The 25,928-nt window shown below is 32.0% G+C and overlaps 1 long non-coding RNA gene across 3 annotated transcripts in view; it reads right to left on the bottom strand.

Annotated features, from left to right (window-relative positions):
* Window positions 1-6,460: 6,460 nt before the first annotated feature.
* Window positions 6,461-25,928, bottom strand: part of LOC134256800 (uncharacterized) — a 101,957-nt gene continuing 82,489 nt past the window's right edge. For 2 of the 3 annotated variants that reach the window (XR_009989797.1, XR_009989796.1), the window contains 3 exons: window positions 11,484-11,556; window positions 10,541-10,669; window positions 6,461-8,939 (listed from right to left, as the gene is read on the bottom strand). This is a non-coding gene — a long non-coding RNA (uncharacterized LOC134256800). Of the gene's footprint in view, window positions 8,940-10,540; window positions 10,670-11,483; window positions 11,557-11,901; window positions 11,962-12,341; window positions 12,364-25,928 lie in introns of those variants that run through there. The other variant, XR_009989798.1, reaches the window with a different exon arrangement.

Below are 25,928 nucleotides of genomic sequence, written 5' to 3'. Positions count from 1 at the left end.
ATGATACATCTAAGGATGCATACTACCGGGCTTGCTTCGGATGCTGAATCTGACCTACATTTTCCGGTTGAGTGAACAGGTTAAAGTTTTTGGTGCAGGTTTCATTTCCAAGGAACTATGAGTTCTTTAATGACCAATCTTGCATAGATGATACATCTAAGGATACATACTATCAGGCTTGCTTCGGATGCTGAATCTGACCTACTTTTTGTGGATGAGTGAAAATGTTAGTTTTTGATACATGTTTCATTTCCAATAAACTATGAGCCCTATAATGAGACTTGCATGGATGATACATCTTAGGATGCACACTAATGGACTAAATGCTTCAGATGCTGAATTCGACATACATTTTTCAGATAAAAGACAAGGTAAAAGTTATGGTTGCAGGTCTATTACCAAAAACTAAAAGGCTTATATAACATTGTATAAACCAAACTTGCACAAATGTTGCATCAAGAGATGAAAACTCTCAAATTTGATTCAGATGCTGGATTTTCATTACATTTTTATGAAGAAGAACTAGTTTAAATTTTTTATGTAGATCTATTTCAAAGTATCAGATCAAAATTGCTTAAATATTTTCATTTTTGGAATGTATACTTTTTGTTGGTTAATTGTGTGACTTTGCCTTACTTAAAGACAACATTCGTTGAGGTGAGCTCTGTAATCTCTGATTACCTATGTTTTAATTTTGAATTTAAAATTGGTCTCAATAAGACCCCCAATAAAGATGCAAGTGTCCCATTATCTGTGGTTTAATAATATCTTGAATATCTTTATCATATCATATTCATCATACTAATTACATATTGAATGTTTGAAGGAATACACCTTGTTGTTTAGGACACTTTGTCAAGGTCAAAGCATAAGATTATTGAGATGACTTCTTTGACAATAATTTGTAACTTACAAACTTCACATCATAAGTACACAGATGAAGAATCAATAAGATATTTCTATAGATTTTTTTGGATCATTTACTCCTGGGTAAAAGTTAGTTACTAACTGAGATTACTGATTTGAATCTTGTAATGCAATAACTTAAACATTGTGTGATAACTTATAGACTTTATAAAAATTAGGTGCAAATTCTTAGGAAAGGATTGAAATGTAAATCATATGCACTATGTTCAAGGATGTTTAAAGACTATCACTATGTAATACCTTAGAATTCTGTAAAAAATTTATTATCACTGCGTAGATAAAGACTGGTTGGAATAATTTATGTTTTGAAATAAGGTTTAGGGAAAAAAGTCAAGAATGTGGATATGACTTTTATTCAAATGGTTCAGTTCAGCAAACTCTGGTGATTTACATACCTTCAAACATAAATACATGTAGATAGGTATTGGGAAGACTCCTCTAGATTTTGAAATTTTTAAATCAAAAGTATAGAATTTAAGTTTGAAAGATTAAATGGCAGCATATCATTTGCTTGTGAATTAAAAAATAAATCCAAACATATACATCTTTGGATGATAATTGTAGAATTTTATCAATTCCTGGAGTTCAGTCTTGATATCATCCTTTAATGTCCTTAAAATTTTAATGACTGTCTTTTAGTTTTAGTTGAATTAGTTTCTTTTCTAAATTTGAAAATGACATCATCCAAAGAAGTTCTTCATCTGCATGTTATATGAAGAAGACAATTTTCATCACAGTGACAGAGATTGTTTTGTTAAACATATTGCATTGATGCACAAATATACTTTTAGATTTTTAATAGCTAGAGTTCATATTTCTTAATATGGAATGCTAAGTACTGTTGATTTCAATTTTTTGTGAACAAAGACATACTAGTAGAAAAAAAAATGTACATGATGTGTTAGAAAAGCATGTGTAAACCTGATGACTTTATAATTGCTGATTAAATCAATTATGAGTTTCATCTTTGTTACATTGTAAACATTTCTAAGTAGTGCACACATCAGAAAACACTTAAAATTCTGAGTATCAGGGTTTAACACAACAATTCCAAATGATTTTTGGACGCTTTTTATGTATCAATAAAAAAGACAAAACAGAACCTTTGTTCACAGATGTTCCAATGGACAACAACCACAAAGAAATGATTTGATATGTTCTCTATGTGATTCATGTAAATGTATTTTAAAATTGTATCCTAACATTTATCTTTTGCATAAATACATTTTTTGTGGAGAATTTCTCATAACTTTGAAAAAAGTAGTCTTATTGTATAATATGGTTAACTTAAAATTTTGTAGACTTAAAAGTTGTACATGATGTGTTACACATCTTACATATGTAACCATTTCATTTCAGGGCATTCAGCATATATTGTGGTTTTGTCTTAAATTTGTTTGTTCATGTAATCAATAATTTGAGAATACTCAACTCAAATTAGGTAATGCATGAGAGAAAAGGTAAGAAAATCAGGTTTAAGAAATGATTTTTACTATTTACAAGGGGTTAGTCTATATATTGAATCTATAAGTACATTTAGTCTATACACTTAAGGTATTTGTTTATGAAATAAACTTGCATTTGAGCATTTTTAGACAATTGTAAACATTACTTTAACCAGTTTAAAAAATGATTAGATTCACTGTTAGCATGTAATTCCTTGTAAAATAAATGAGAAAACAAACAATTTTATTTGAGTCAGTTTTTTTTTTAAATGTAAATAAGAAGCATTGGAAGTTGGGAATATTTCACAAAGTTGATTGAGCATAATTCTCACTAGGACAGTAGGAGTATAATGATTTAAGCATTAAAGAAACCATTTCATATTTCAATATACAAACCATGTTTAGTCAAGCAGTATATAGTTTACTCTTGCCAAAAAGTAAATGGTATCTCTATTCAGGGTCAATCCAAAGGTAAAAAAGAAATGAAAAAATATATTTCTCTTTATGTATCAAACATGTAGGTATTATTGCCATAAATTCACTGTATTCATTTTTAGTCCTCTTTCTATGTATGAATAGCTCTGATTTAGGCAATCAAAATACAAAAAGCAAATGAGTTATGTCAAATGATGAAGGTATACACCATAAATTAACATGGACAGAGAATTCTGAGTTTCCCTCAAATATGGCCGCCAAGTGATGTGAAATAAAAACAAAATGTGGATTCATCTATTAGGATTGAGACTTGTACATATTATGAATGATGGGTACTATGACATTAAGAATGACATGAAAGAAATAAGTTTGATTCAATTATATAAACAGTTCTTAATCCATACAGTCAAAATGGAGGGCATATATTTTTCTTTATAGGCATAAAGTAACAAACACTCACCCAATCCATCAAAATTTTACTTTTTGAAGAAAAGGAACCCTACTTACTTTGTTGAGTTGACATTCAAATTTTTTTGTTTGACAGGTAGACTAATAGTTTCTGACTAGTATAATGAGAACTTTATATTTAAGGGTCATCAGATTGTTCTGATATTTTGGTTAAGATATCTGCATGACATCAATTAATTTGTTCATACAAAGGGATAAAAGCTTTTCCAGGTTTCCTCTTTACTCAGATTAGATTGTGTCTTGTTAATATATCCAACATATAAGATACTCATCAAAGTCAAACAAAGGTAAATAAATGACCTTATTAAGTTTTTAGTCAAAAGGTCAAAGAGATGTGGACATCTTGTTTAATTGGACAATTGTTTAGTTAATATTCACCAAACTTCATGGATAGGTTAATTAAACAAACTTCATATATTTTGATTTTCAGGTCAAAGATCAGCACAATTTTTGCTATACCATTGTTGTCCATGAATATCTTAACACCTCTATTGACTTTTCAGGTTAAAGGTCAATGCATTCCTGCTACAGTAAAACTTCATTATAAGGATCTCGTAGTGATATTCTTTATTTGTAAGGAATAAGGTAATTATAAAATCTCCTACTCTTTCTATAATATGTCACTGAATGTGCTCCTTTATTTTAGAGAGTTTTACAAGCAAATCATATACTGACTTTCAATCCTTCAAAATACAATTTATATTGAATCTTGAGATTCAGACTTTTAGGCTTTCAGACTCTCAGGCTTTCAATCTGTAAAAACTTTCAAGCTGGAGGACTGAGTATTTTAATATTTATTTTGTAAGTCTTGTCTTTTATGTCATTATGATTAATCCTTAGTAATTCAAACTTTTCATGTTTGTAAAACTGTAGTGTGAAAGTACAGTGTTTGTGTAATCTTCTTAATATTTATCTAAAATTACTGCTTTTAATACAGTCAAATTTAATTTTTGATGATCAAAATTTCCAAATTATCTGACCTGTACATATTTAAAGTTTCAATATCATACACTCTTGAATATCCTTAAATATCAATATATTGATTAAGCATTTGCTATCAACCATACACTTGTTAACCTAAGGAAGGCTCTTACCATAAGTTAAACTCATGGAGTTCTTCAAGCAATTTTGAAGAATTTCTGTTATAAAGGATGCTAAAGACAAAAAAAACCCCATAAATTTCCTAGAAGTAATAATTTCTAAAACTACATATCCACATTAAATTGGGGAACATTTGAAGAACCCTTTTCCTTTATAAAAATGTTCCCCAATTTAATGTGGATATGTAGTTTTAGAAATTATTACTTCTAGGAAATTTATGGGTTTTTTGTCTTTAGCATCCTTTATAACAGAAATTCTTCAAAATTGCTTGAAGAACTCCATGAGTTTAACTTATGGTAAGAGCCTTCCTTAGGTTAACAAGTGTATGGTTGATAGCAAATGCTTAATCAATATATTGATATTTAAGGATATTCAAGAGTGTATGATATTGAAACTTTAAATATGTACAGGTCAGGTAATTTGGAAATTTTGATCATCACAAATTAAATTTGACTGTATTAAAAGCAGTAATTTTAGATAAATATTAAGAAGATTACACAAACACTGTACTTTCACACTACAGTTTTACAAACATGAAAAGTTTGAATTACTAAGGATTAATCATAATGACATAAAAGACAAGACTTACAAAATAAATATTAAAATACTCAGTCCTCCAGCTTGAAAGTTTTTACAGATTGAAAGCCTGAGAGTCTGAAAGCCTAAAAGTCTGAATCTCAAGATTCAATATAAATTGTATTTTGAAGGATTGAAAGTCAGTATATGATTTGCTTGTAAAACTCTCTAAAATAAAGGAGCACATTCAGTGACATATTATAGAAAGAGTAGGAGATTTTATAATTACCTTATTCCTTACAAATAAAGAATATCACTACGAGATCCTTATAATGAAGTTTTACTGTAGCAGGAATGCATTGACCTTTAACCTGAAAAGTCAATAGAGGTGTTAAGATATTCATGGACAACAATGGTATAGCAAAAATTGTGCTGATCTTTGACCTGAAAATCAAAATATATGAAGTTTGTTTAATTAACCTATCCATGAAGTTTGGTGAATATTAACTAAACAATTGTCCAATTACATGTAAACAAGATGTCCACATCTCTTTGACCTTTTGACTAAAAACTTAATAAGGTCATTTATTTACCTTTGTTTGACTTTGATGAGTATCTTATATGTTGGATATATTAACAAGACACAATCTAATCTGAGTAAAGAGGAAACCTGGAAAAGCTTTTATCCCTTTGTATGAACAAATTAATTGATGTCATGCAGATATCTTAACCAAAATATCAGAACAATCTGATGACCCTTAAATATAAAGTTCTCATTATACTAGTCAGAAACTATTAGTCTACCTGTCAAACAAAAAAATTTGAATGTCAACTCAACAAAGTAAGTAGGGTTCCTTTTCTTCAAAAAGTAAAATTTTGATGGATTGGGTGAGTGTTTGTTACTTTATGCCTATAAAGAAAAATATATGCCCTCCATTTTGACTGTATGGATTAAGAACTGTTTATATAATTGAATCAAACTTATTTCTTTCATGTCATTCTTAATGTCATAGTACCCATCATTCATAATATGTACAAGTCTCAATCCTAATAGATGAATCCACATTTTGTTTTTATTTCACATCACTTGGCGGCCATATTTGAGGGAAACTCAGAATTCTCTGTCCATGTTAATTTATGGTGTATACCTTCATCATTTGACATAACTCATTTGCTTTTTGTATTTTGATTGCCTAAATCAGAGCTATTCATACATAGAAAGAGGACTAAAAATGAATACAGTGAATTTATGGCAATAATACCTACATGTTTGATACATAAAGAGAAATATATTTTTTCATTTCTTTTTTACCTTTGGATTGACCCTGAATAGAGATACCATTTACTTTTTGGCAAGAGTAAACTATATACTGCTTGACTAAACATGGTTTGTATATTGAAATATGAAATGGTTTCTTTAATGCTTAAATCATTATACTCCTACTGTCCTAGTGAGAATTATGCTCAATCAACTTTGTGAAATATTCCCAACTTCCAATGCTTCTTATTTACATTTAAAAAAAAAAAAAAAAACTGACTCAAATAAAATTGTTTGTTTTCTCATTTATTTTACAAGGAATTATATGCTAACAGTGAATCTAATCATTTTTTAAACTGGTTAAAGTAATGTTTACAATTGTCTAAAAATGCTCAAATGCAAGTTTATTTCATAAACAAATACCTTAAGTGTATAGACTAAATGTACTTATAGATTCAATATATAGACTAACCCCTTGTAAATAGTAAAAATCATTTCTTAAACCTGATTTTCTTACCTTTTCTCTCATGCATTACCTAATTTGAGTTGAGTATTCTCAAATTATTGATTACATGAACAAACAAATTTAAGACAAAACCACAATATATGCTGAATGCCCTGAAATGAAATGGTTACATATGTAAGATGTGTAACACATCATGTACAACTTTTAAGTCTACAAAATTTTAAGTTAACCATATTATACAATAAGACTACTTTTTTCAAAGTTATGAGAAATTCTCCACAAAAAATGTATTTATGCAAAAGATAAATGTTAGGATACAATTTTAAAATACATTTACATGAATCACATAGAGAACATATCAAATCATTTCTTTGTGGTTGTTGTCCATTGGAACATCTGTGAACAAAAATTCTGTTTTGTCTTTTTTATTGATACATAAAAAGCGTCCAAAAATCATTTGGAATTGTTGTGTTAAACCCTGATACTCAGAATTTTAAGTGTTTTCTGATGTGTGCACTACTTAGAAATGTTTACAATGTAACAAAGATGAAACTCATAATTGATTTAATCAGCAATTATAAAGTCATCAGGTTTACACATGCTTTTCTAACACATCATGTACATTTTTTTTTCTACTAGTATGTCTTTGTTCACAAAAAATTGAAATCAACAGTACTTAGCATTCCATATTAAGAAATATGAACTCTAGCTATTAAAAATCTAAAAGTATATTTGTGCATCAATGCAATATGTTTAACAAAACAATCTCTGTCACTGTGATGAAAATTGTCTTCTTCATATAACATGCAGATGAAGAACTTCTTTGGATGATGTCATTTTCAAATTTAGAAAAGAAACTAATTCAACTAAAACTAAAAGACAGTCATTAAAATTTTAAGGACATTAAAGGATGATATCAAGACTGAACTCCAGGAATTGATAAAATTCTACAATTATCATCCAAAGATGTATATGTTTGGATTTATTTTTTAATTCACAAGCAAATGATATGCTGCCATTTAATCTTTCAAACTTAAATTCTATACTTTTGATTTAAAAATTTCAAAATCTAGAGGAGTCTTCCCAATACCTATCTACATGTATTTATGTTTGAAGGTATGTAAATCACCAGAGTTTGCTGAACTGAACCATTTGAATAAAAGTCATATCCACATTCTTGACTTTTTTCCCTAAACCTTATTTCAAAACATAAATTATTCCAACCAGTCTTTATCTACGCAGTGATAATAAATTTTTTACAGAATTCTAAGGTATTACATAGTGATAGTCTTTAAACATCCTTGAACATAGTGCATATGATTTACATTTCAATCCTTTCCTAAGAATTTGCACCTAATTTTTATAAAGTCTATAAGTTATCACACAATGTTTAAGTTATTGCATTACAAGATTCAAATCAGTAATCTCAGTTAGTAACTAACTTTTACCCAGGAGTAAATGATCCAAAAAAATCTATAGAAATATCTTATTGATTCTTCATCTGTGTACTTATGATGTGAAGTTTGTAAGTTACAAATTATTGTCAAAGAAGTCATCTCAATAATGTTATGCTTTGACCTTGACAAAGTGTCCTAAACAACAAGGTGTATTCCTACAAACATTCAATATGTAATTAGTATGATGAATATGATATGATAAAGATATTCAAGATATTATTAAACCACAGATAATGGGACACTTGCATCTTTATTGGGGGTCTTATTGAGACCAATTTTAAATTCAAAATTAAAAAATGATACATACACAAACAAAATATATTTACCATTCCAGGAAAGTTAAATAATAATATTAAATCCAACATCTGAATATCTGTGTAATTTCTAGGGGTTATAGAAATAAGATGAAAAATAAAAGGTTTAAATGTACACTTCTCATACATAACAACAGTCTTCAATAGAAATTGGTAAAAATAAAAGTCACATTCAGATACTTTGAGGTCTGTGAGAATTAATTCTTAAAGAGTTCATGCTATCAGAAAATCATATTTTCAATACAATTGTACTTGATTTGACTAGATCTCAGTTTAATAAATGGGTACATCTTATCCATAGTCAGTGTCTGACAGTAAAAAAGATACAATCCTGTTACTTTGTCATCCTGTAAACCACAGTCTATGATAATACTGGTTAAATTCGTTGGAAATTATATTTATCTATGTGCTTCTTAAATCCTCCATCCTGTTTGATTTTCTTGTTTCAGTGTTCCAAGAGAGGATATTCTGTTAGTCTTTGCATAATCTGATAGTCTTTCACCATTCTGAGAGTAGACATAGATCATTTCCATAAGCCCTCACTAGAGAATCCTGAAAAAAAAAAAAAAAAAAAGAAGTCTTAGTTGAAAAAAAAAAATTGTTATACAATATAAGCTTGATAGAATTCTAAATATAGACAAAAAAGGGTATAAAAACAAGGTGTAACATAAGATTTTGACTTTTTCATATTAACCATGGGTAACACCTCCAGTAAAGAAAAGAGTAAAGGAATGAGTAAAATTCAGTTTGGAAAGAGAGTTCTTTCAGGGAAAGATATAGACAGAGGTATACCCGTTAAAATAAAAAAAGATGGCACTATTGAGATCATTTCTCAACAAGAATATAATCAATTAAGTCCAGAGAAGGGTGATCCTAATGTTGTCAGAGATTACATAGAAAGACCCTTGATTGCAGAAGAAGCAAATGAGAAATATAACCATTTATTACCAAAAGAGGGTAAGAATTACTTGGATTACCCTGAAAGACCTTTGACTAGAGAAGAAGTCAAGTTTATAGATGATAAGAGAAAACAGTTGTCAGAAAAAAAATGTTGTTAAAGACACATGAATTTTAGCCCACAAAACCATTGGAGAAGATACAAGGATTAATGGAGGAAGTCCAAACTGAATTCTTGGAGGACATTAAGGCTTATTATGAGAGTAACTTTTCCAGTATTTGTTTATTACAAAATTATGTATTCTAATAAAAAAAAAAGTTTTCACTTTCATTTGTTGTGCCTTAGACCATTTAAATTGACCTTATGGTTAAGATTGTGATACACACTCTGATAATCATCTATGATGTCTCTATCATGTTTACCTCAAAAGATTGAATCAGGGTATTTGTGTTCAAAGAGCTGAAAAAACTATACAGACAGATCTAAGATTTTGGAAGCATACATATTAATGGGTTTAAATGAAATATAACACTAGATTATTAAAAAGAAAGAACAAAAACTCATAGAAATGATATTGAAAGTACCTTTTATGAATAAAGTGTCATGCTCCAAGGTATATATATATTTTTTTTTTATAAACAGGAGAAGGTTTACAACAGTCCCATGCACTCATAAGAAGATCTTGGGTAGTAGAAACACCAGGGAATTTTAATTCCACACAATCAGATTATCTTACATCAGATATAAGGTTACAGTCTTTATACATAGTTAAGAGGGTCATTAAGATTTCTTTTCTGGTCATCCTGATGTGCTACATTATAGTATTCTTTCCCTGTGATATAATGTTAATATTAAATGGGAAATTCAGAATTCATCAGCAATTGGAGTCAAAACTTGCTATCTTTACCAACTATGATATTAAGGAACTGGGGGGGGGGGGGTTACAAATTAGCCATATTTAACTTATTCTTTAGATATGCTATCTTCAGCTGTTAACTATCATTTGGCAAAGAAAACTTTCATACATTTTAGTTTCAAAATTTGATCATGCATTTTTGTATATATATTGAAATGGAGCTCTTCTTCTTCTTCTAAAGGAGATCAATATAGTCTAAACATGACCATGACCACCAAGCCCTTTTTATTTAAATATATCATTTACATATCAATTCAATATTATAAACATGCATATGTAAAAAAAAAAATAAAATAATAAATAAATATATATTACAATTGTATCTCATTGAAACTTTACCTTCAAGTTTTGTGTGTTTCTTTGTTGGTTGACTAACTGTGTATTTCCAAAGGAAGAGCAGACAGTCTGAACTTCATAGAGAATTGATTATAGATGGTTAGGAACAATACATATCTTCTATGTTGATGACTGTATAGAAAATAAAACCATTTTGTTAATATGATGGAGTACTGTGTGAAACAATGCATGTTTAAAAATTGAACAAACATGTACAATGCCATAAAATGTTCATGAAAATGTTTGTTTTTAATCTCAAAACAAATTGTTTTTAACATTAACTCCAGATGAGAAAGTTCATCATGTTATCTTTAGATAATAAAAAAAGCATAATTACTGTATTGATATCACAAATAAAATGATTATCAAATTAATTATTTGGACACTAAAAGATTTTTTATTAACAGCAGATTCAATTTTGGTTTAATATCTGTCAGTACTGCATACAGAAAAATACATCTTTTTTAGCATCATCACAGTACAACATGTAGTCCTTCATTTTTTGAAAAGCTCATTACTAAGAAACAAAAGTGAAAATGAAAATATATGTATGCCATATATCCCACATATTTAGAATCAAAACAAAAAGTAAATGACTTAGGATTAATCTTTTGTAAATTCCTCCTTTTCTCTTATTAGATTCCTAATTAATATCTCTTTGATCACCATTCAGTAAGTCTGAATTCCATGGCCATGGGTAACATACATAATGAATTATGAAATTAAATCATATAATTTATACAAAAGGACTTATTAATATTCTGAAGATCCCTTAATCATGTGTTAATATATTTTAGGTTAAATAAGGGTGTGCTTATATGAATGTAAGTTAGAGACAACAGATCACATAAGTATTACACAGTAATTAAATTAACCATATAATCATGCTTAAATGCAAAGATGGCCATCATAGGAAATGTAAAAAATTTAAACAAGACAAACTTACCAGAGATATCCAAATATATGCCCCAATAAGTCTATCCATTAAATAATCCAGTGAAATAACATCTCAGATGATCCTGAAAAAAATCATACAATTCAGTGATACACAATTAACCTCATTTTACAATGTAAGTAAAGCAATAATTTACAGACAAAAGGGACAGAAATGTAAAAGATACCATGTATTTTACCAAAATTTAGAGAACATTTTTCTGATTTAAATTTAATCATAGAATGACCCATCATAGAAATATTAAATACACTCTGAGTTACATGCAGGTTATACATGTACAAGTGTAAATCACATGAAATGAGGATAAATATAGTATTTACATTCAAAACAGAACTTTACATATAAATCATGGTTAAATGCAAAGATATGTCTGTCATAGGAAATGTAAACAAAACAAAGACAAACTTACCAGAATTATTCAATTATATGCCCAATTAAATAATCCAGTGAAACAACATCTTAGCTGATCCTGAAAAAAAAGCATACAATATTCAGTGATACTCAATTTAACCTCATTTTACAAAGGAAGTAAAGCAACAATTGACAGACAAACAGGACAGAAAAACATGTTTAAATGTAATGCAAAATAATATCTCTTATATATGGATACCTATACTCTAATCAATCATTTTAAATGTCATTCGTAAAATGTATTTTTTAAGACAGATTTATTTAGGATCGACTTTTTAAATGATAACATGAATAGCACGCCATACTTTAACCACATGTCAAAACATTCTCTCAAATTACACAGAAATGGATTATTTAGCATAACTGACATTAAACATATAGGTGAGCAATAACATAATCACAATCATAAACAATGTGAAACAACTTTAAACGACCTACACTGTGGATTACAAGCCTTTTTCACTGGCCTGACTGGGGTAAAATCTTGCTGAAATTCGCTATGGCCGCCCGAAACCCCGAACCCGAATGTATAAAAGATGAAGTCATACAATAACATAACACTGATGTGGTATTACATGATTTTTTTTAAATTTTATTTCTTAAAAACTATAAGTTTTCTTCCAATTACAACCACATGGGAGTTTACCAAAAAAAAAAATTTATAAGAAAAAAAAAATTTAAAGTTATTTTAAAAAAGTTAAAAGATAAAAAATTTAAAGTTAATTTTAAAAAAAGTTTAAAAAATTTAAAAAGAAATTCTAAGTTTTTTTAAAAAGTGACCTGGTGTTATAACTTGACAGACATAACACACACATGTTTTTGTATTGTGTGTTATTTGTTATTGTCTTTCAGTAAAAAAATTCAGTTCAAACTGGTTAGGCTGGCTAGACTAGGCTGTCTAGACTGTAAATGAAAAAGTGTGACGTGATAATCACATTGTATTTATACAGTGGATGACGTCACAATGCATAGGTAAGTTTATCGTACTTTTTGCACACGGCACTTTATAGAGGGTGCAAACAGGTATATAAGAAAACACAGGTAAAATGTATATTTCTTTTGCACACGACCCTCAGTTTTTTGCACACGGCTCCTTTATAGATGATGGAACAGGTATATAAGAAAACGCAGGTAAAACGTATATTTTTGCACACGGCCCCTAAAATATTCCTATAGTATATAAACCAGAGCTAGGAGTACCCTGTGCTCATTATATCCATCATGAGTTTTGTGTGGAGAATTCTATATTGGATTGATGTAGAAAAATATATCTGTCATTACTGTGATCAGAATACGAGGAATGGTAAATCATTAACAGTGTATAACCCCTGCCCCGGATGGAATTTTAAAGTCTATCCGATTTGCGAGCATTGTGAAATGCCATTACCACACTGGTTTAAAGATGATGAGCCTTCCATGGAGACTTGTGGTTGTAGCTGGTGCCTGAAATATTTCATCCGGGAGAAAGGAATTGAGAATATACCGCCTCCCCGATGGATGAAAATGACTAGGAACAGACCCTTGAAAGAATGTATGATGTGCTACCAGGAAAAGACTCATGGAAAATGGAAATGCGGACAATGCAGGCAATATCCGTGTTGTGAAAAGTGTGTGAAGAAACTCTTTGAGACTTCCTACCAGAAATGTCCCTTATGCCGATACAGTGGAAATTAAAATCATTTTTTGCATTTTTCATTGTGAATAAAAATTGGAAAAAATCAAAATCTATGTTATTTGTTAGTGTTTTGAGGAAATCCAGTTTGAACCGGCTGGCTGGCTAGACTGTGAATGAATGCGTGACGTCATAATCACATTCTTGAAATGTTTTGCACACGGCGCATTTTTACCTGTATAGTCAGCATAAACAAAAAACGTAGTACCAACGTACCAATGTAAAAAAAACACAGTGTAAACATCTCCGTATTTAAGGGGAATAGGTTAGGGTTAGTTAGGGGGCTAGGGTTAGGTTAGGGTTAGTTAGGGGGCTAGGGTTAGTTAGGGTTAGTTAGGGGTTAGGGTTAGTTAGAGTTAGTTAGGGGATAGGGTTAGTTAGGGCTAGGGGGGGTTAGGGTTAGGGCTAGTTAGGGTTAGTTAGGGGTTAGGGTTAGGGTTAGTTAGGGGGCTAGGGGGTTAGGGTTAGGGCTAGTTAGGGTTAGGGTTAGGGGGGCTAGGGTTAGGGTTAGGGTTAGTTAGGGTTAGAATTCCACTCAGTTGACCCATTTATCCCCTCCACCAATCAAATCTGATCACGTGATTTCTCTCAGCCAATCAGAATGAGTATCTAGCTAGGCCCCTTATACTACTTTAGGTTGTTCAGACTAATTATCCCCTCGAGCAACTAGTTGCGGAGGGGATAGAGCATCGCGAATGTGCATATGTATGTGTGTATGTGTTAGTGTGTTCGTTACCTTGTGGGCAAGATTGACTGAGAACCTTTGCATTAACCTTTCTCAGCGTTTACATACTTGTGTGGCAGTATAAAACGACAAAGCCTATTAATTTTCAAGTCCATTGATGAAATATTTCTTCAGATATCGCGTTTTTACTGCCTCAAAACCCTGACATTTTATGTACGAGTTGACAATAATTATTTGTGGGCAAGACTGACAGAGAACCTTTGCATTAATCACTCTCAGCGTTTACAGACTTGTGTGACAGTATAAAAGAAAGAAGCCTATTAATTTTCAAATTCAGTGATGAAATATTTCTTCAGATATCGCATTTTCATTATTTCGAAACCCTGACATTTTATGTACGAGTTGACAATAATCATTTCTGCTAGAGAACCAGTTAAAAAGCAGTGTCGAGTCTGTGAGAACCAGATTAAAAGAATTTGATGAACGTCTCGGTTTCAGTACCAAATTCCAACAGTTACAGGTGTCTGGGACTTTGGGGTGCACGTTAAATTGAAAGTAGTGGGGGGGGGGGGGAGGGCTAAACCAACAGAAACGGTAAACCCCAGTTTTCAATGCATAGAAATTGTCTATATAAGTATATTTGCAAAAAGTGGGAGGCTAACCCCCCCCCCCCCCGGTTCAATTCCGACGCCTATGTCACAAGTTCAAATAAACTCTCGATGTACACTTTTATTTTTCATTACGTAAAAAATGCATATTGCCTGGAACTGTGAAATATACTGATTCGGTAGGTAAATAATTAAAATTACTGAAACTTGTACATGTAGCATACGTGATATGTTTCTACTAGGTATAAGGGAAACTGTCCAATTACATATGCATATTATGTCCCCACCCACTCCCAACCTAAATGCTATGCAATTTGATTTTTGTTAAAAAAATATACACCCCATCCCCTAATAAAAATAATTTTTTTAAAGAAAAAAAAGCTGAAAAACAATTTAATACCTTATTTTAAACCTTACTACCCAAAATTAGGTATCAATGTTATGCCCCCCCCCCCCTAACCAAGAGGCTTTGCACTTTGCATTTTGTAAAAAAAAAAATTGGATCAATAACAACACTCCACGAATTATTTTGTCAAAAGTAAGGGAGTTAATCCTAATGTTGCAGGTTTGAATCCCACTGTGGGACGCGGAGACTGGTCCATCGAATGAGACCATGTAAACCAAGGGCCAATGTCCCAATAGATGCTTGTACAAAAAGATTCCTCCCTGCTCAATGGCCATCACTGCCTATTATAGGAAAAAATGAGCAGCTCTTCAAGGGCAAGCGTTCATATGAGCAAAATATTCATGAGAGGGAAATTCAAGAAGATACGTTGTACTATCAGTCTTTATCATCTTTAACGTCCCTCTAGAGAATTTATCTCTCAAGAGATATTGCCATTACCAGTAATGTTCCTGCCGCGAGGGGATGCTCCGCTAAGCGGTGCCCTTGTTTTATATTGTTTAATATGATGGGCATTTGGCAAGGTCTAAAACAATCAGTATAGAAATCTATGAGTGGTGCAATATTTGTTCTAATTTAAGCCTACACCACAGGGGATGGATAAACAAATATTTTAAGGAGTGGAAAATCAAGGATATCTTAAAATCAAGGTTGCCATGATTTTCTTGCACTTTTTCTTGCAATGTTTAAGAAAATTGTAATATTTTGACGGGCGTATCATGCTTTGGCGTGACACTTTATTATATAAAAAAAAAACTTTTAACTCTTACTTCGTAACCCTCTTACTGCCAGAAATGTGTCTACATTGTGCAGCTGATACGCCAGAAAGTTTACCGTGACAATTCAAGCATACATGTAAGAATTTATTGCATTGATTATTCTTTTAATGATAGACGTCTCCATATGAGTGAAAAGTTCTCGAGAGGGACGTTAAACAATATACAATCAGTCAATCTTTTAATGATAAGCAACATTCTAAAAATAATGTTATACCCTGTTCACATTGACAGCTTAAATTACCAGTAAATTAATGCGAATCAAACTAATGCGAATTAAATAGCGTTCACACGACAGCTAATGCGAAGTAAACTTGCGAATTAAAATTTTACCTCGATCTGCAGCCCGGAGTCCGCACGGCTATTATGACGTCAATTGCAAATCACGTCACCTTGCAGAAGCAGCTTCATTTGACATAATGGCAAAGTGTCTGTATACACATTTTCATGATTAACAAAATTTTCCTTAGTTTTTCACTCAAAAAAGCACAAGTACTTATAGCTGACCATCGACAAGTGGTATTTGACTAAATTTTGCTCTTACGCCTGCGTATAAGCTTATTTTAGCGTTCACATGGAGCTAATGCGAGTAATTTAATGCGCAATAAAATAATTTGAATTAAACTAATTAGCATTTAATTCCCCGTGTGAACCCTCAGCGAAGCTAAATACGCTCTAACTTTACGTTTAATTTGAATTAAATTCTCCGTGTGAACAGGGCATTAAATTGCTATGATTTTACAAATTACTAAATAACGAACACAAGGACATTAATATTGTGATTTAATGATGTCATCTCCTCTGCTAGTATTACATTATGATACCGAAAATAGTGTTTGCCTATTTAGGAGTCGTGTTAAGCTAACTAATGTGTACTTAAGTATTTTTTGTTTGGGACGCGTCTACCGTGAAACAGGACCTAGGTTTTTAAGAGTTTGCAGTCAACGAGTTTTGGACGCAGTTGTAAACTAACAGAACTTGTAAGAAAAATCTGGCGTATACATCTCACATGGAAAATTTTCTTTTTCAGGAACCTTAACTCTTGCATTATTTTAGAATTTGACTCTGAATGCGAAAAATATAACTCAGAGAAAATGTATGTGTGTATCTGTGTTTTATGAATAATTGCGCAAAGCAGGCTTTCATAATTTTGGCCTTTTAGTCTCGGTAAACAGATAGAACTCATTGTGCTGAAAATATCCCTTGGTGCATGTCAGTATACTTGAATAACCATCATGCAAAATTTAAAAAGCAAATAAATCGACGACATAGATCGACATTTAGAAACGGGGACATTTTCCCTTCTGTTAAGGTAAGGGTTTACCGGTACATTAACATTTTTTTTAAGCAATTGGTATACATGTGTTCATAATCGCAATGCTTTTGTGTTACATGGACATTGGAATTAAATTTGTTCGCTCAGACCATGCAAATTTCAGATCCCCTAAGCAGTATATAAAAATTCTGATTTTATAAACTATCCAATTTGTGTTTATTAATAGCCCCATCCATCCCCCGCCTAATGTACCAGTTACCAAGCATGTAAATAGTTTATATAGGTTATTTAGATTTCTTTTACATTAACAGACGTAAGGTATGGTTCCCTCGAAAAAGGCTGCTTTGTGTTTAATATTTACGATTGAAATTTGTTTACACGACATGACATACTCAAATATCTTCAGAGGTGTTCCCCGGTGACCTGGTATACGTTTCATACCTTGTGTAAGTATTAAAGGTGTTACGTATTTTTTTTTTAATTTACTGAAAACTTCGGTAAAACTAACAAGTACACAAACTCTATCTAAGTTTAATATTTACATATATAAATATAGCCCTGTCCCGAGGACTGATGAGGTCGATCCATAAAAATATCGACTTAAGAATTGTCACATTTTCTTTTTCAATCATTAATGACGGTCTCTTTTATATCATCAAATTCGAGTTAAATGGAATTATTCATTAATATTTACATTTGCAAATGTTTTCCTTTATAAAACACTACTGAAAGCAATGCGTATCTATAACCGTATAAATACAGGTACGGGATTAAGAGGTCATAGATGTGCGTATGAGTAAACGTTCGACGTAATTTCTGTGACGTCATAAAGGGTCCACGCGCGTTCAATGGATTACATACATGCCGTTGGGTTTGGAAAATAACGCATTTCACACGTTAAAAGTCACATTCAGGCAAAAATGAAGTATGAATAAGTCGCAAATGTAAATATAAGTAATAAGGTATCATTTTAAAACATCTATCAGGCTATAAATACGGGTTAATACGAAATTAAATTCGTCAAAAAGCCCGGACTTTATGGAATTTAATCTCGTGACCAACCCGTATTTATATCACGATAAATGTCTAAAAATGATACCTTATTTCCTAAATAACGTTTTATGAAATAATAAAACGCTTGCGTTTTTCAGCTTCATTAACAATACCATAAACTTACATTCGCCAACTGGAACCGCCACCATAATCTATTTTCCTAATTCGAGACTGTTGACTGAAATTAAAAAAGACTTTTAATTTACGAGTATTATTAAGCGAACGAAATCTGAATATAATTTACGGACACCTTATTCCTAATATAATACTCGAGGGTAAATATAGTTTAGGAAATGTATTTTTAAAATTAATCAATTCATAATATATATATTTTTTTTTTTACATCCAATAGAACATCAATGACCGTCTACTATAGGACTGGAATGGTGCTTTCTTAACATGAAATGTGTGCCAATAATCGAGTTCATCACCGCCAATTTCTTGCTGATTGTGACATTTACTTTGGTAGAAGGTAATACAAATGAATAATATCAATTACATTATGGCATCATGTCAAACATCGAATTTTGCGATCTTTTCCATTTGTATAATTTTTATTTGAATTGTATATTTTTATTTGCATTGTACAATTTTCCATTTGTATTGTTTAATTTTTATTTGCATTCTATAATTTTTTTTTTCGACAAATTTTCATTTATATGGCATCATTTTTACTTGTATTCTATAATTTTCCATTTTTCGATATTTTTATTTGTATTGTATTCGCGGATATTGTTAATTTATTTTGTTACAAAGGATTTCAATGGTCATGATTTAGCCAACAGGTATCGTGTTGAAAATGAGCAATATGTTCCGGTGCTTTTGAAAAGCAAACAGGGCTCATCTTTGTATTTGCATACATCAGACACGTCCGATTGTTTCTCTTGTTTAACGCGTGTTATAATCAAATTATTGGGGACTACATATTTTAGGGGGAATGACTCCCTTTGCCTGTGAAATTCCTTGATGTCAGCTCTACTGAGGTAGATCCTGGATCTATCTGTCGTGCCTGTAAATCCAAAGGACGGAGAAGTTTATAAAAAATAATACTGTAATGATCAAGGCGTCACATAAAAGTCACACTTATAAACATAAGTCACCAGTTACAAATAAAATACAAAATGCTTAAATTTTGTAAAGATGTTTCTTAAACAAAAATCTGGGATCTGTACAGAGAGGTTAACAATATATGTATTGTATTATGTATAATGTAAAATACCCCCTGAAGTTCATAAATTCAAAATAATCCTAACAATTGAAAGTAGAATATTGGCACTAAATACACAATGTGGTATATCTTAAACATTACAGAAAAATTAAAGTCAATGGATGATTGATTGATTGTATACTGTTTAACGTCCTCTCCAGAATAGTTCACTGATATTGAGACGTCACCATTGCCGGTGAAGGGCTGCAAATTTGGGCCTATGCTCGGCACTCAGGGCCATTGAGCAGGGAGGGATTTTTATCGTGCCACACCTGCTGTGACACGGGGCCTCGGTTTATACAGTCTCATCCAATGGATGTCATCATACACTAATTATACGTTTAAAAAGGTATAAATTCTAAGATTTAAAATACGTAAAGCTCAAATTTGGAAAATATAGTAATAAAATTCAATGAATAGAAATATTCAAAATAAGACTAAAATGATTCATCTTAAGGCCTGTATACACGATGAGATTTGTAGTATAATACAAGTATTATAATACTTTTGTATCATAATACTTTCTTGTACTCACGCTAATACAGATCTTATAAGATTGTAAATAAACTACATACTTCCAACGTGTTTTCCCCGTCATATTTCTCTCTCTGTCAAAATAATAACCAGAAGTCTCTGTCGAGACTGTAGCTCTACTGGTTTGTACTTATCAAAAACCATTGCACTATTTTATGTATCTTTGTGTAGTCTACTTGTGTGCCAACCTATTTTGAAATCAAACTAGAACTGTAGAAGGAGTAGCGTTTTTAAGGAATTTCACAGAAAATTCTATTTTTAGTAACCATGGTAATACCGTTAATCGAAATCAGAAACAGATGCACTATTCTATGTATCTTAGTGTAGTCTACTTGTGTGCCAAGTTATATTGAAATCAGACCAGAACTGTAGAAGGAGTAGCGTTTTTAAAGAATTTCACAGAAAATTCTATTTTTAGTAACCATGGCAAAACCGTTCATCAAAATTAAAAACTGATGCACTATTCTATGTATCTTTGTGTAGTCTACTTGTGTGCCAAGTTATATTGAATTCAGACCAAAACTGTAGAAGGAGTAGTGTTTTTAAGGAATTTCACAGAAAATTCTATTTTTAGTAACCATGGCAACACCGTTCAACAAAATCAAAAACCGATGCACTATTCTATGTATCTTAGTGTAGTCTACTTGTGTGCCAAGTTATATTGAAATCAGACCAAAACTGTAGAAGGAGTAGCGTTTTAAAGGAATTTCACAGAAAATTCTATTTTTAGTAACCATGGCAACAAAGTTCATCGAAATCAAAAACCGATGCACTATTCTATGTATCTTAGTGTAGTCTACTTGTGTGCCAAGTTATATTGAAATCAGACCAAAACTGTAGAAGGAGTAGTGTTTTTAAAGAATTTCACAGAAAATTCTATTTTTAGTAACCATGCCAACACCGTTCATCAAAATTAGAAACCGATGCACTATTCTATGTATCTTAGTGTAGTCTACTTGTGTGCCAAGTTATATTGAAATCAGACCAAAACTGTAGAAGGAGTAGCGTTTTTAAGGAATTTCACAGAAAATTCTATTTTTAGTAACCATGGCAACACCATTCATCGAAATCAAAAACTGATGCACTATTCTATGTATCTTAGTGTAGTCTACTTGTGTGCCAAGTTATATTGAAATCAGACCAAAACTGTAGAAGGAGTAGCGTTTTTAAGGAATTTCACAGAAAATTATATTTTTAGTAACCATGGCAACACCGTTCATCGAAATCAAAAACTGATGCACTATTCTATGTATCGTAGTGTAGTCTACTTGTGTGCCAAGTTATATTGAAAACAGACCAAAACTGTAGAAGGAGTAGTGTTTTTAAGGAATTTCACAGAAAATTCTATTTTTAGTAACCATGGCAACACCGTTCATCGAAATCAAAAACCGATGCACTATTCTATGTATCTTAATGTAGTCTACTTGTGTGCCAAGTAATATTGAAATCAGACTAAAAATGTAGGAGGAGTAGCGTTTTGAAAAATTGTTTACAGACAGACGGACAGACAGACAGACAGACAGACAGACGGACGGACGCCGGACGCATTACTATCACATAAGCTCTTCTGGTCTCTGACCAGTAGAGCTAAAAATGGAGTATGAAGTTCTGATAGGAGTGTCTATCATCGTACTATGCACTGCTTTATCTATTCCATGAGTCCTCTTCCCCTTTCCATAAAACCACGAGTTTTTCCATGTCTTTACTTGTAAAGTCGGTCATTATTATTTACCATGTGCTTTTTTTTAGTAATGATAAAAATAGGATAACCCCTTGTGTCATTACATTTCATTGGTTGAAAGTGATAGGTAAGTTAAGACTTGTATTAGGAAATAGAGCAATGCTCTATTCTTAATACAGTTTTATAAGATTCGAAAAATCTTATGATACACTGTATTAAGAGTGTATACACGATAAGATTTTGTATTATAATACAAATCTTATAATACAAATCTTACCGTGTATACCAGCCTTTAACATTAAAAATGTAACAAAAATTAAATATACCTGTACCTGTAGTTACAAAGGAAAAATAAGCAAGATTATGAAATTTTACTCCTTTTAATAAGCCGAACAAAAAATGTTTGACTTTTGTGGCATATTGAAATAAAATAGGGTCGGTATGATTTCTTTTTTATTAGGCTTTTTAAATACACGATTTCACATTAATTGATTGAATTTCAAAACAGTTTGACCATTTCGTGGTGCGTTACAAGTGTCTGGGCTTGTCATATGGGCGATAGAAAATATCTTTCTTGAAAACTGCCTTTAAACTCTGGGGTGTGAAATAAAATAAAAATGTACCAGCCCACGTGCACGGGCTAGCTACTTGCACCATGTCAAAATTACTAGCCCAATAAAATTAAACAATGCATATTGAATTTTTTTTATAAAAATTATACAATACAAATGGAAAAGATCGAATATTGCAATGTTTGACATGCCATATTACATTAATTTCAGTCTCATACATCTGTAGCCTTATTATGTCATTGTTTGACGACATTTATCCTATATGAAAAAGGCTTGTTTAGTTCAGTGCAAATCTTTTAAGTAAATGTGGCCTAAAGATCATCAATGAAGCATTTAATTTACTTCTATGTTATATATTTATCATGATTTCAGTTCTTTTTTCTATTAATTCTAACCGAATACAGGAAACTGTGGAATAACAAACTGTCAAACATGCATAGAGGCATCGGGTGTGTCGTCATGCTCACAGTGCAACAGTGGTTACTTCCCCGTATCATCGACTTGTCAACCCTGTAGCCAGGGATGTAGAGCGGTGACGTCAGGATCAACATGTAATGGATCAATTGGAATTTGTGCCAGCGGCTGTAATACTGGTTGGACTGGGGCAAAATGTGATCGGTGTGACAGCAATTATTACAGTGCAGGGGGTAGTTGTTACCAGTGTAGCGTTAATTGTGTAAATTCATGTGACGGAACCACCGGTAGCTGCTTTGGAGGATGTCGTCATGCTTACTGGGGAACACGATGTGAAAATTACTGTAGTCCTTTCTGTGTAGGACAAAGCTGTTACCACGTAAACGCCACGTGTACAACCGGATGTGTTAACGGATTTTATGACAATCGTTGTGAGTCTCCGTGCGGAGCGTGTCAGTGTGAAAGACAGTCAGGAAATTGTACCGGGTCGTGCGATGCTGGATGGTTTGGAGAAAAATGTGACAAGAGATGTAATTCTGCTTGTTATCTTGAGACCTGTGAACGGAACGATGGCCACTGCACGAACGACTGTCCTACTGGATTTTACGGACCTTTTTGTTCTAAGAACTGCAGTACAGGATGTGGTGGAAAGTGCAATCGAGACACCGGAGTATGCTCAACCGGATGCAAGCCTGGATTTTTTGGGGACATTTGCACAAATCCATGTAATTCAAATTGTAAGACTGGATACTGCGCTAGAGTCGATGGATTGTGTGTTGGTGATTGCAAAGATGGGTTCTTCGGTGATTACTGCTCGAAGAATTGCAATACTTCCTGCACTGGCACCTGTGATAAAATCTCTGGATTTTGCTCTGGTAAGTGCTCAGGCGGCAGATTTGGCATTTTTAGCTCTACTGGTCAGAGAACAGAAGAGCTTATGCGATAGTAATGCGTCCGTCGTCCGTCCGTCTGTCTGTCTGTCTGTAAACAATCTTTCAAAATGCTACTTCTCCTACTACTACTTCTTTGGTCTGATTTCAATATAACTTGGCACACAAGTAGACTACACTAAGATACATCGGTTTTTGATTTTGATTAACGGTGTTGCCGTTGTTACTAAAAATAGAAATTTCTGTGAAATTCTTTCAAAATGCTACTTCTACAGTTTTGGTCTGATTTCAATATAACTTGGCACACAAGTAGTCTACACCAAGAAACATAATTCTGTATATCAGTTTTTGATTTCGATGAACGGTGTTGCCGTGGTTACTTAAAATAGAATTTTCTGTGAAATTCTTTCAAAATGCTACTCCTTCTACATTTTTGGTCTGATTTCAATATAACTTAGCACACAAGTAGACTACCCTAAGATACATAATTCTGTGTATCGATTTTTGATTTCGATTAACGGTGTTGCCGTTGTTACTAAAAATAGAAATTTCTATGAAATTCTTTCAAAATGCTACTCCTCCTACAGTTTTGGTCTGATTTCAATATAACTTGGCATACAAGTAGACTGTACTAAGATACATAATTCTGTTTATCAGTTTTTGATTTCGATGAACGGTGTTGCCTTGTTACTAAATATAGAAATTTCTGTGAAATTCTTTCAAAATGCTACTCCTCCTACAGTTTTGGTCTGATTTCCATATAACTTGGCACACAAGTAGACTACACTAAGATACGTTATTCTGTGTATTGGTTTTTGATTTCGATGAACGGTGTTGCCATGGTAACTAAAAATAGAAATTTTTGTTAAAAAATCTCAAAATGCTACTCCTCCTGCAGTTTAAGTCTGATTATAATATAATGTGGCATGCAAGTAGACTATACTAAGAACATAAAGAGACTTAATCAAGGATCATTATTTTTTTTATTGCTGTGGTAAAGTTTCAATTTCCAACTTCTTAAGAACTTTTCTCTTCCTTTGCTATAGGTACAAACCAGTAGAGCTTCAGTCTCGACAGAGACTTCTGGTTTGGGAAAGAAATTGTTCTGATGGTTGTTTTTTTAAATCACGCGATCGAACATAGTAGTGTGCACGCAAGACTCTCAGTTTGGATTGAATGGAATATTTCGTAACTAATTTTGCCAGACTTGTGATTCAGTTGCATTAATGGTTAATACTATGGTCGAAAATGTCAAAATACTCAGATGTGTAACCGAACTCTGGAAAATGTTTGGAATGTAAAGAGGATTTTATGGTTTGAATTTCATAATGGTATATAATAACAATAGTTTTTTTGTGAAACTCTTCTCCCCCTCCCCGTAAGTAATTGAAATTTTTTCCGAGTCCAAGGGCATACATCTAACTCTATCCAAGATTGCTCGATTGTTACTATGAGAACTTGTGGAACTAGATATTCCGATGAAAATTCTGTTCACAAAATTATGTATACTGTTCATTTAAGTTAGTCTAACCTGTGCGTGAAAAAAAATGAATGGGAACTGCATATAACTGGAATCATAACTCTGTTAAATATGGTTCTATCGTACTCGAATCAGAAGTTAGAACAAAATCTGTATTTCAAATTTCATTGCATTAAGTGCAATCACTGCGAAGAAAATGAATCGAAACTTGGTAAACCGACAGACACTAGCATGATAATATGCGCTCCCTTCTCTTAAGGAGGGCATACAAATTATCCATCAAATTTATGTTGACAAGAAAACGATAAATGTTGTTCTTGTACAGAATAAATCAGCTCAGGCTGTTTTAATAACACATGCGAGAAAGATACAGGATATTGCCGTGCCTGTGATAAGGGATATACGGTTCAAAGTGTGAATTGAATTGTAGTACATCTACAGGCCCGTGTAATAAGAACTTCAGATCCTATTCCAGCGGATACAAAATTGGTCGATACGATGAACATTGTGACAAATAATTGTTTAACGGATTTTCGTACTATATACTCAAGGGAAAATGCCAGTCCGACCACGTAAATGGGATTTCAGCCAAAGTTTACAAACATAACACTTAATTATAGTGAAATGGAAGTAAGGTTTTAGAAATTTCATGCAATCTTATTTATGTTTTAAAATTGTACTACACAAATTGAAACTCATCTTTTATAAAGGATGCGTACTTACTTGAACAAACTTACTATAAATTCTCTAGGCATTTAAATAAATTTTTTTTTT

This window comes from Saccostrea cucullata, unplaced genomic scaffold (assembly GCF_032062105.1).
Source record: "Saccostrea cucullata isolate Sc308-1 unplaced genomic scaffold, CSIRO_AGI_Scuc_v1 ctg4073, whole genome shotgun sequence".
Lineage (NCBI taxonomy): Eukaryota > Metazoa > Mollusca > Bivalvia > Ostreida > Ostreidae > Saccostrea > Saccostrea cuccullata.
This window is presented reverse-complemented; position numbering and strand designations above follow the sequence as displayed.